This window comes from Phaethon aethereus (assembly GCF_964289735.1).
Source record: "Phaethon aethereus genome assembly, chromosome: 13".
Classification (NCBI taxonomy): Eukaryota; Metazoa; Chordata; class Aves; order Phaethontiformes; family Phaethontidae; genus Phaethon; species Phaethon aethereus.
Window position 1 is genome coordinate 13,128,502 of NC_138589.1, and position 10,033 is coordinate 13,138,534.

A 10,033-nucleotide genomic window follows, 5' to 3' on the forward strand; every position below is an offset into this window, starting at 1 on the left:
ATTTATCATTTTTTAAGAGGCTGACACGTGGTAATTATTTGTTCTGTATCAGGATCAGGGCACCATTTTCCTAAGTGTGTAAACATCCACCTGTAAGAGTGACCTCTGTCTGAACACGTACAGAGGTTCAATAAGGAGAGTGACAGGATAGAGGAGCTGTGTTCGCTACCTGTGTATTGCATACATACTACTTGGTTTTACTTATTTTTATGCCAGAAGGCTTTGAGTTGAATCCTCTGCTCCACCCTAGACCCCTCTGCCTGGTAGCAGCGATGCATTCCTCCCTCGCACACACCACAAAAAGCACTGAGCTGTTAGGACTTCCACTGCAAGTAGGTTGCTCTGCAGCTGTCACTCTATTCCATCCCAATCCCAACGTCAGTTTTTTACTATTTAATGCTATGAAAAGGAGCCTTGTGGGATTTAATCAGCTATCTCACTTAGACAGCTGTGCCAATTAATTTCCAATGGGTGGGACCTTTAGCTGTTGTGGTGGGTTACTGGTGGTTATCTCCCAGCATTTAGGTACAAGGTAAAAAATGATAAAGCAGTGTTTCAGAAACTGTCTTTTTGTGATGAGACGGCTACGAATGATCTTTATCTTCAGTGCTTTGCAAACCCTTGCCAGTCCCTCTCAAGGTGTGGCTTGTTTGTGTCTCAGGGAATTGCTGTTTTTAAGACTGTCACTTATAATTCTGAAGCAGATTGAAATTTTTTTTATTCATCTAGTGTTTGCATGCTTTCCAGTTTTGTGCTTTTTTTTTTTTTTTGGTCTTAACACTGAAATTTGGTTTTCATTCTTGGCTTTAAAATGAACAGTTTGTTCTAAAATGAAGCTAGGCTGCTTTAGGCACCGTAACTCCAGACAGGGCAAGGGTGTATGTGTGATACAAATGTTAGGGGGGTTAAATGACTGCTATAAGAGACCCAGCAGGGAGCGCCTGCGTGAGTGAGTATTGCCCAGCTACCAGGTCTGGTGCCTGAGCTCTGTGTGCACTGATCAAAAGAGAATTTCTCTAATCCAAGGCTTGGGGGAATGGAGCCATTCAAAGTTGGTTGTGTATAGCATATAAATTTGGGAACAGAACTGGCCTTATGTCTCTGTGATAGAAAGCCATCCAGTCAGTCAGTAAATCCTCATTCAATTCATAGACAATCGGGACCAGCTGTAGCGCAATTAAAGCTGACAGCTCACCAGAGGATAGGCACACATTTTATAAACACAAATCACCTTCCTTTAGAAAGGGGCCCAGGCAGCCCTCTTGCTGGCCAGCAGCGTCATTGCTCTTGTTTAAGTTAGCCAAGACAACGTGCAGTGGTTACTACCAACAGGGACAGGAGGGCATTAGCAGATGGGGTCAGAAATCTTATGGTCCCTTTTGTTTGTCCCTCTTCTCAGGTCTGACTATATTTACAACAAGGATTTTAAACCCAGTTCTACCTTACTCATGTGGAAGCAGCTGCACAAAGGACCACTGCCTAAGGCCTATTAAATATGACTTGGCTTTTATTTCAGACGGTTTTCAAATCCTCTCTCTTCACAAGTGTCTTTAACTGTAAAGCAGTTGTCTCTTGAGACCCCATAAATTTGCAAATACAAAAGTAATTTTTAATACAAGACCTCAAAACCCTACCATTTGTACAGGAAGAGAATTTACAGGTGTTCCTGCAGCAATAAGAAACTCAGATGAAAATATCTGGAAGACTTGAAGTGCATAGTAGCTCTTCCTACAAAGGCAGACAGACACTTAACAGTCCTGGCCAATCTGCCATGAAGAGGAGACTTCTCCTCAATCCAGGCACGCTAACAAAAAGTAGATTGTCAGAACATGGCCATTTTATATTTAATAATTTCTGTGCAGTTTAACTGTTTGTTTGGTGGGTGTTGTTCATAATTACTATCTCCACCAGTGTTTCTGCGACTTGGTGGAGCTGTGGGACTCTGGTGCACTGTTAGCAAGTTAGGGCTACGCTTCCTCTCTTCTGAAAGACCGTGTACTTTGTTTTCCCCAGGTGAAGTTTTCATAAGCTCCTGCATGTGGAAGATGCTGGTCCAAAGCCTTGCTCACAGCAGGGCAACATGAAGAGTTATGTCTCCTGTATGCCAGGGACCGTGAAAACAGAAGCAATTGTGCACAGGCACATCAGGGGAGGTTTAGTAAAGACATGAGTGTTTCTCACAATAGATGTTAACTGAACAAGTTTAGTGAAGGCTGGCAGTATGGCATTAATGGAGCTAGATGTCCAAGATGGTGTCTTTTCACATGGTAGTCTTTAGTTTCCTTTTGTATTGGTTTTTCATGTGTAAGTTGCTGTTAATTACTTTTCCTCGTATGGCAACAGTAAAGATAAAAATGGGATGATAGGTATATGAATCCTGTAGTAACTCGTGGCCATCTAAATACTTAGGAGACATCATCATTTGTGATGAGAGGGTTTTTGCAGTTTTAAATTAGAGTTCCTGAATAACTGACACAATATGAGATTTAAAACACATTTTAATAACCCCCACAGGGGGAAAATATAGCTTATAAAACCCAAAATGGTTAGGAAGAACAGATAGGTACTTGAAAGAAGAGCAAGGAGTTTGTGGTGGGTTGACACAGCTAGCAGCTAAGCACCTACACAGATGCTTGTTGCCCCCTTCCCCAGCAGTATGGGGAGAATAGCAAGAGCAAAATCAAGAGAGCTTTTGGGTTGAGACACAGGTTTAGTAAGTGAAGGAAAGAGGGGTGGAAAAAAACCCAAGCGATGCAGTGGCAGTAACTCACCACCTCCCACAAGCAGACCAATGCCCAGCCAGTCTCTGAGCAATGGCCACCTTGGTAGACAAAAAAAACAGTCGTCTTGTGCTCAGCGGTTTCATTGCCAAGCACGATAGTATGTGGTATGGTATATTCCTTTGGCCAGTTCAGGTCAGCTGTCCCAGCTGTGTCCTCTCCCAGTTACTCATTGGGGGATGAGAGGTATAGTTAGAGAAAGCTGTGACACCGTGCAAGCACTGCTCAGCAATAGCCATAACACTGGTGTATTATCAACAATTTTAGCCACAAAGCCCAAACACACCACCCCAGGGGCTGCAATTAAGAAAGTTATTGCTATTAAGAAGGTTACCTCAATCCTAGCAAGACCCAGTACAGAAGTATTAACTTGTGTGTGCATGATGGTAACACCAGTTTCTTCCAACTCTACCCAAAGCTAAAGGCAGTCCTGTCACTTGATGTTAGCATGGTCGAAGCTTTATTCCTCCCACACTGCTGGAATCGGGTGATGGCAGTACTTCAACAATTAGTTCTTCAATAAGCAGATCGTTACATCTTAGCTCCCGAGGTTTTTCCTAATTTAATCCATGTGCTCCTCTTTGAATTTTGGCAGATAAAAGTCAATTATGAACAATTTATACTAAATTAATTTCACCTAATATTTTAATGATACGTGAGACAACAAAACATTCTTAGCACTGAAGTGCTACTGGAAAAGTTACTTGAAGTGGTATTAAGTAGACTGTCTAGCTAACAAGAGTATAAAGAAGCACTGTAGATTAGATTGTGCTAAAATACAGCACCAGTGAGTGTGTGCTTTTCTAAATTTAATTAAATGTGTATGACAGAGGGTCTCAATGCTGGGACTCCAGCTTACATCTGATCTGATCTAACAACCCTCCTCCCTTTCCTTCTCAGCACAATGCTTTTCACAGAGCAGTCCCACCTACAGGACATCCCTTATCCTGGCTCTCATGCACACTGGGACCCTTCCCTGATTGGATTTTTTTCCTGCCACTAAAATGGCAGAGAATGGCTGTGTTTTTCCCTTTATCTTAGTGAGATGAACTGGCTTACAGAAAACACCAGTAAACTCCAGAGCTGGTACAGAGTTAAGTGGCAGGAACAGGGGTAAGGGAAACGGCAGTAGTAGCTGGATCTCTCTCTTCTCATAGCAGTGAACGATTACAGTGCTCACCCCTTCTCTTGAAATTTGTGGTGGTAGCCACAAAAATTTTGGTAACAAGTGGAGACAGGTATAAGACCTGTAATACAGGTTATTGCCTCTGTAAGATCTAAACTGTCACTCCTAATGCAAAAAAACCCTAGAACTGTTCACAGGGCTGTTTCCTTCTTGAAACCTAAAGGAATGTTATCAAACTTTCTAAAGTTATTTTCAACTGAAAACGAGCAAGACTGGCTCAGAGCACAGCTTCACCGGAATGTAATTAACATTAGTTAACAGAAGTACATTCCAGCATAGCATGTAAAGCTATGAAGTTGGGTCTTCCAGCTTAGAAACATCTACCTGTTTCTATCATTGTACAGCACACTATACTGAAAGAATATTCCAGGAATAGTTCTGTAAAGCAAAAAAAACCCGGGAAAAAGTAGAAGTATGCTTAACTGAAGAAACCTGTACGGCATTAAGTACAGCCAGAAGGAATCTGACTAATAAATTAAATGGATTTAAATTTATGGAAGTTGCCTATGCTTTAGAAAGGTAACCATTCAGGTTGCAGTGCCAAAGGTTCCAGATGAGAAGGGGCTATTAAGAATTTGCTCAGCTACTTCCCTTTTTCTCTGCCCAAAAGTGGTAGTGTGGTTTTTTTAAAACTGTTTTGATAAAGCTAATCACCTCCTTGAAAAGGTGATCAAGGCCACAAGTGAGAGGAAGAAACCCAGGCAGATTACAAGTAAAGCACTGGTAGAATCAAGCGTGATGGCATAACATTCCTTGGTCGGTTTTGTCAATAATGACATAAGGCTCCTGGATTTCATTTACATTTGAGTTATAGTCCTCCAGCTTTACTTCACTGGATTCAGGAGAGTCACGTTCGGGCTGCAAGAAGTTCCTTCTGCCTTGTGCGCTGGTCCTTCTTATGCGTGAAGAATGAACATCAATACTTTGTGGTGGAATGTAGGTGAGGTTAGGAGGCTCTCTAATGTGTCTGAAGCACTCAGAAGCTGTATGTGCATTAGGAGTATCCATTAACAGTCTCTTGCTCTCAGGGCCAGTAGTGGAATCCCCCATGTTCCCAGTAGTACAGCATAGATGTGAAGATGGCTCAGTATGCGCAGCTGCTCTGTTCTGCATCTGAGCATTGGTCAGATATGTATGTTTTATTTTGGAGTGATTAAATCCTCTTACATGTCTGTCACTTGTACTTGCATATGCTACTGACTCAGGTTGGCCAGTTTCCTCTACTGGATACATAAGGTCTTCCTGAGTGTCCTTGATTTGTAGTTTTGTGAAGGTTAAAGACAGCTCAGAGACTTCCTCTTCCCTAGGGACACTGCAGTTTTGGACAGATACAATGTCCTTGTACGGCAGAGACTTCAGTGCATTGGGTTCATCTGCAGGGTCCGGGTCTATGCAATTTATGGCATCATTAATTTCTGCTTCAATTGATTCTTCAGGGCCTTCTTGAGCTTTGTACTCCAAAGTGGTTTTGCTGTCACAAGAGCTGTCAGCAAATATTGCAAAGGCTGGCGGACCGCTTGCTCCTGGTGAGAGTGGCACAGGCCTGATCTCATTTGCACTTGACTCTGCAGTGACTGCCAAAACACATTCTTCACTTAGACTAGCTCTTGGCTTTTTTTCAAAAGCTTTTGGAGAAAGATTCTCACTGAAAATAGGTGTTTGTCTTATGACAATGTCACTATATTTGATCAAGAAGTCCTCACTGTCTGAGCATTTGCCTGGAAAATGTACAGTGTTAATGACTTGCCTCTGGTGTTCCTGAAGCCTGTTAGTGGATTGAGTAACTGCTAACTGAGGCATGTCATCTTTGATCTTCAGATTCCCAGCAGCTTCAAAGGATATATCACTATTAGTTGAAGACTTCTGTTGAGTAGCAAGGCACAAAGATGTCTCACTGTTTTCTTTGTTTTCTAGATTTTCAGTGTCTTCCCTCTGGGGCGTCTGAACCCCTTTGTCCTTATCTCCATGATGCTGGTGCAGTTGTGTTCTCTTCTGTAGGATCTTCTCCAAATTGCCATGTTTTTCTTCATTTGTCATTTCAAGGATGGTTTCACACTCAATTCTTGCCAGGAATATTTCAAATGCGGTCTGCTTTGTTTCCTCATTGTTTCTCTTTTTGACAAGTGAAAACTCTGTTGCTGTTGTTTCAGTGTAGCCTATTTTCTCCAGTACTGTTTTTACAATGTCATCTGGGAGCACAGATTGAATATAGTAGACAAAATTACCGGTGAATGTCTGAAACAGAATGCAACATTGAAAAAAAAGATGAACACTGGGGAGCTGGGGTGGAGGGGAGCATAAAAGACTTGCTAAAAATCAGAAATACTTCAAAAATAACTTAAGTCTTTTAAAAAAAACCTATGTTCCTAAAAGTCTGAATTTTGAATCGAAGTGAGTGAGGCTTTTCTATGAGCATTATTTTGTCAGCCTCTCAAGCATTATAGCTCTGCTATAGCACATTAATTTCAGTGAAGTTATGCCAGTTTAGACCTGCTGAGATACTGGACAAGACCATCAATATTCAAAAAGGAAGAGTAAGAAAATCATTTTAGTCAAACTGGAGAAACTCAGCAATAAATCTTACATGCTCTACTGAAGAATGGAACTTTTTTAAACAAACAAAGATTCATGGAATAAATCACTGAGGTCTAATCTTTTCCTAAAGAAACAGACATGATGGACTCACTGTTAATTGTGTTTCTTAATTGGTGACAAGACTCTAACATTTTCCATGGTTCAGACTCCTGCTATAACTCTACTACCCCTGAATTAAGTTGCCATTTCTTTGAAAACACTTTTCTGAAGCGAGACTATTCTAGCAGAACTACTGCCAAACCCTCTCTTTATACAAGCTGTCTGCAAAACATGACTTGAAGAAAATGCTGCTGCTGTGTAACAAAAATATCGATCAACATTTGCTTGGCTTTGGAGCTACCCCAGGCATGAGGCCTAGTTTGTAAACTGGAAGTAGGTTTTGGTTTTGCATGAAACCCTATGACAGGACAGCCTATGTTGACCTAAGCATGACCAACTGCAGGCAAACCAGAACAGAATGGAGGTAGGAATGCCAACTCAAGACTTCCAGAATAGGGGTACCTTATTTTCAGGCTGCCCAGCTTGAGACTGAGTTATCTACTTCCTAGGGCTGAGACCTAAGCATCGGTCTCACAAGCACATGCTTGGAGGAGAACAAAACTGACCCCTCAAAAGGCCATTAGCCTAAAAGGTCATAGTATAATGTAGCACTGAGCCTCAGTCCATTCTCAGATAAAGTTGTCCAACAGTGCCTTTCACTCCCCAGCTTCTGTTCCTTCTAGAGGGGAAGTAAGGAGCAGGCACAGGGGGTGGGTGTGTGTGACATCAGAGTGGGTGAGGCAGGAAATATGTGAAGTAGCATTCCACATATGACCAGTAACTTTTTAATCAAACCTGTATGTACACAACATACTAGTTGTTCTCCAACTTGTGCCTTGCAGCAGAATTATTTCAGGCCTTCAGAAGGCTGTCTTGCATGTTCGATTACCCACAGTGGTCTTCAAAGTTTGACTTTAACGAAGCCTAGGATTCTTGTGTTATGTAAAGCTGACCCCACTAACTGTAGACCTGACTGTCTTATGCTTCGCCCTGTTTTAGGGAGATGTATGAGGAGAATAGGGAACTACAGCTGTTGAGAATCTGCAGATGAGACCTAAGGGCAAGAAGGAGGAAAGAAATGGCTTTTCCTCACCAGCACCAGTTGCTGTAGGAAGGGAAGTAAGTTTGCATTTTGGGTGTTCAGGAATTTTGTTTAAATGCAAATAGATTTTGCATGTGTTTGAAGATTGCTGTCTTTTCTGGGCAACGAGATGTGTTCAGTGTGCTAAGGAAGCAGGGTAACCTTGACCACATTGCTGCAAAAAGCAACAGCGTTTCCTCTTTCGAAGGGAGTTTGAGTTTCCTACCCACTTCATCAGCTGCAGTCACTATAGCTACAATAGGTGGTAAAAATCACTAGACCAGAGAGGCACTGGCCCACTTGGCCTTTGGCATCAAACTGTCAACAAAAATGACAACTAATGCTAAAAAGTATCCCTTCCTTATGGGCAGATTAAGATTAAAACTCAGAGTAATGAGAGTCTAAGCCTTTCATTGTATCTTTTTACTTCTGTATCATCTCACAATAACAGAAGGTGTCCGTTTCCAAACCCTTGAACTGCTCAGGACTCCTGGGGAGACCCCCGAAGGCCCGGCCTCGGCGACGACAAGGCCTGTAAAGGCCAACAAACACCTTGCAGCACCCTCGCACCGCTCAGGACACCTCTAACGCCTTCAAAACGGGCTCCTAAGCGCTGCTCCTAACTCCCTGGGGCGCGGACGCCGCTGCCATGCCTCCTGCGCCACGGACGGGGGGAAGAGGCCTTGAAAGCCCACGGCCGCGAGGCCCCGAGGCCGGACGAGCCCTCCCCCGCAGCTGGCTGCACCTCTCGCCCGACACCGCAGCGCTTCCCTACCTTCAGCGACCTGATCTCCTTCCGCCACGGCGAGAGGAGCAAGTTGACGCAGAGCAACTCCAGCACCTCCAGCGCCTTGAGCAGGTCGCGCAGGACGCTGCCGCCCCGCTCGCCCCGGGCCCGCCGGCACCGCTCCGCCACGCTGCACACGTCCAGGCCGCCGCGCCGCCGCGGGCCCAGCAGCTGGCGCGCCCTCGCCTTCAGGGAGGCCTCGTCGCACACCGCCAGCTCCCCCTCCGCCCCTCGGGCCGCGTAGTAGGCCAGATAGTCCCGCAACACCTCCTCTTCGGCCGCCGCCGCCGGCTCCTTCATGGCGGCGCCAGACCGGCCGGATCGCCTGGCCGCGGCGCCGCTCGCCTCGCCATTGGCCACGCCACTGGCGGGCCGGTCGGTCAGTGGTGTCTCGGCGTGTCAGTCAGGGCAGGGGGGCGGGCGCTCCGGCGAACTGAAAGTGAAAGGCGGGAGGGCAGAGGGGGGCGCTGTCGCGTAGGGAGCTGCACGGTGCCGAGCGCGCGCGCAGGTGCTGGTCGCCTTAGCACGGGCGCGTGGCGGCGTCGTGTGAGGGCGGCCGCCGCGCTGAGGTAAGGGCTGTCGTTTCCCGTTCGGTAGCGCTGCCGGCGCTGTGTTACTGCTCTTCCTGGGCCCTCTCCTGCCCCTTTCCTCCCCTGTGGCCCTAGCTGCTCTCCTGGCCAGCCATGAGCCCCTGGAGGGACTTGTCCACTGTGGGCATGGCCCAGGAAGGCGAGGCCCTGTGCTCAAGGGTGGGCGTGAGGGTGAAAGCTGCCCTAATGTTAATTGTGCTGTGGGGTGAAATAAGGCCATCTGTAACACAGCACATTTCTTCTTCCTGTTTTGTTATTGTTTTCATTGTATGTTGCCTCTGAATTCCTGAACTAGGTTTAGATAACAATCAGCTGAAAGAGACTTGTGTCTTCTGCTATGGTAGCTGAAAAGTTTTGTGGAACAGGTTTGAAATGGAGGTCGGGTCCAACAGCTGGAAAACAAACCTGACTTTGATCCAGATGACTTTGCTAATCTTCATTTTTGGAATCTGAATTTTGATGTCACTTCCTATAGTTGCTAAGATGTTGGGTGCTTGTGTTATTTCATAAATTGGTGCTGGCATCAGCCTCCCATGACCTTAATTTTTTTGTAGACCAGTTGGGCTGGTGTCTTCAGCAGTGTCTCCACTGACTTGCTGCAAGTGTGAATTTGACTTGATGTTTTTTTAATGGCTCATCTTATTATAGATAGTCTTCATTACATGATAGATTTTAAAATTAATAACTGTCTCAGTATTCACTGCTGGGAATTTATGGTTTCTCCTGATTAAGGAAAGTCTCAGGCTTACTTGACTGCAGTCCTATTTCTTTCTTGTGGAAAGTGGCTGTGTGGTGTTGCAAACAAACTGGTTTTCTCTCTGACTTTCCATGCAAGAGGGCTTTCCAAAACCATATGCTTTTGATCGTCGTTCCAAGTGAAATGCCGTTAGGAAATACTTTTGTAGAATTTGTGTATGGATAATTGCTATATAAAAATTGCTGATCTAGCCAAGAGGGAAGGGGGAACAAATCCCC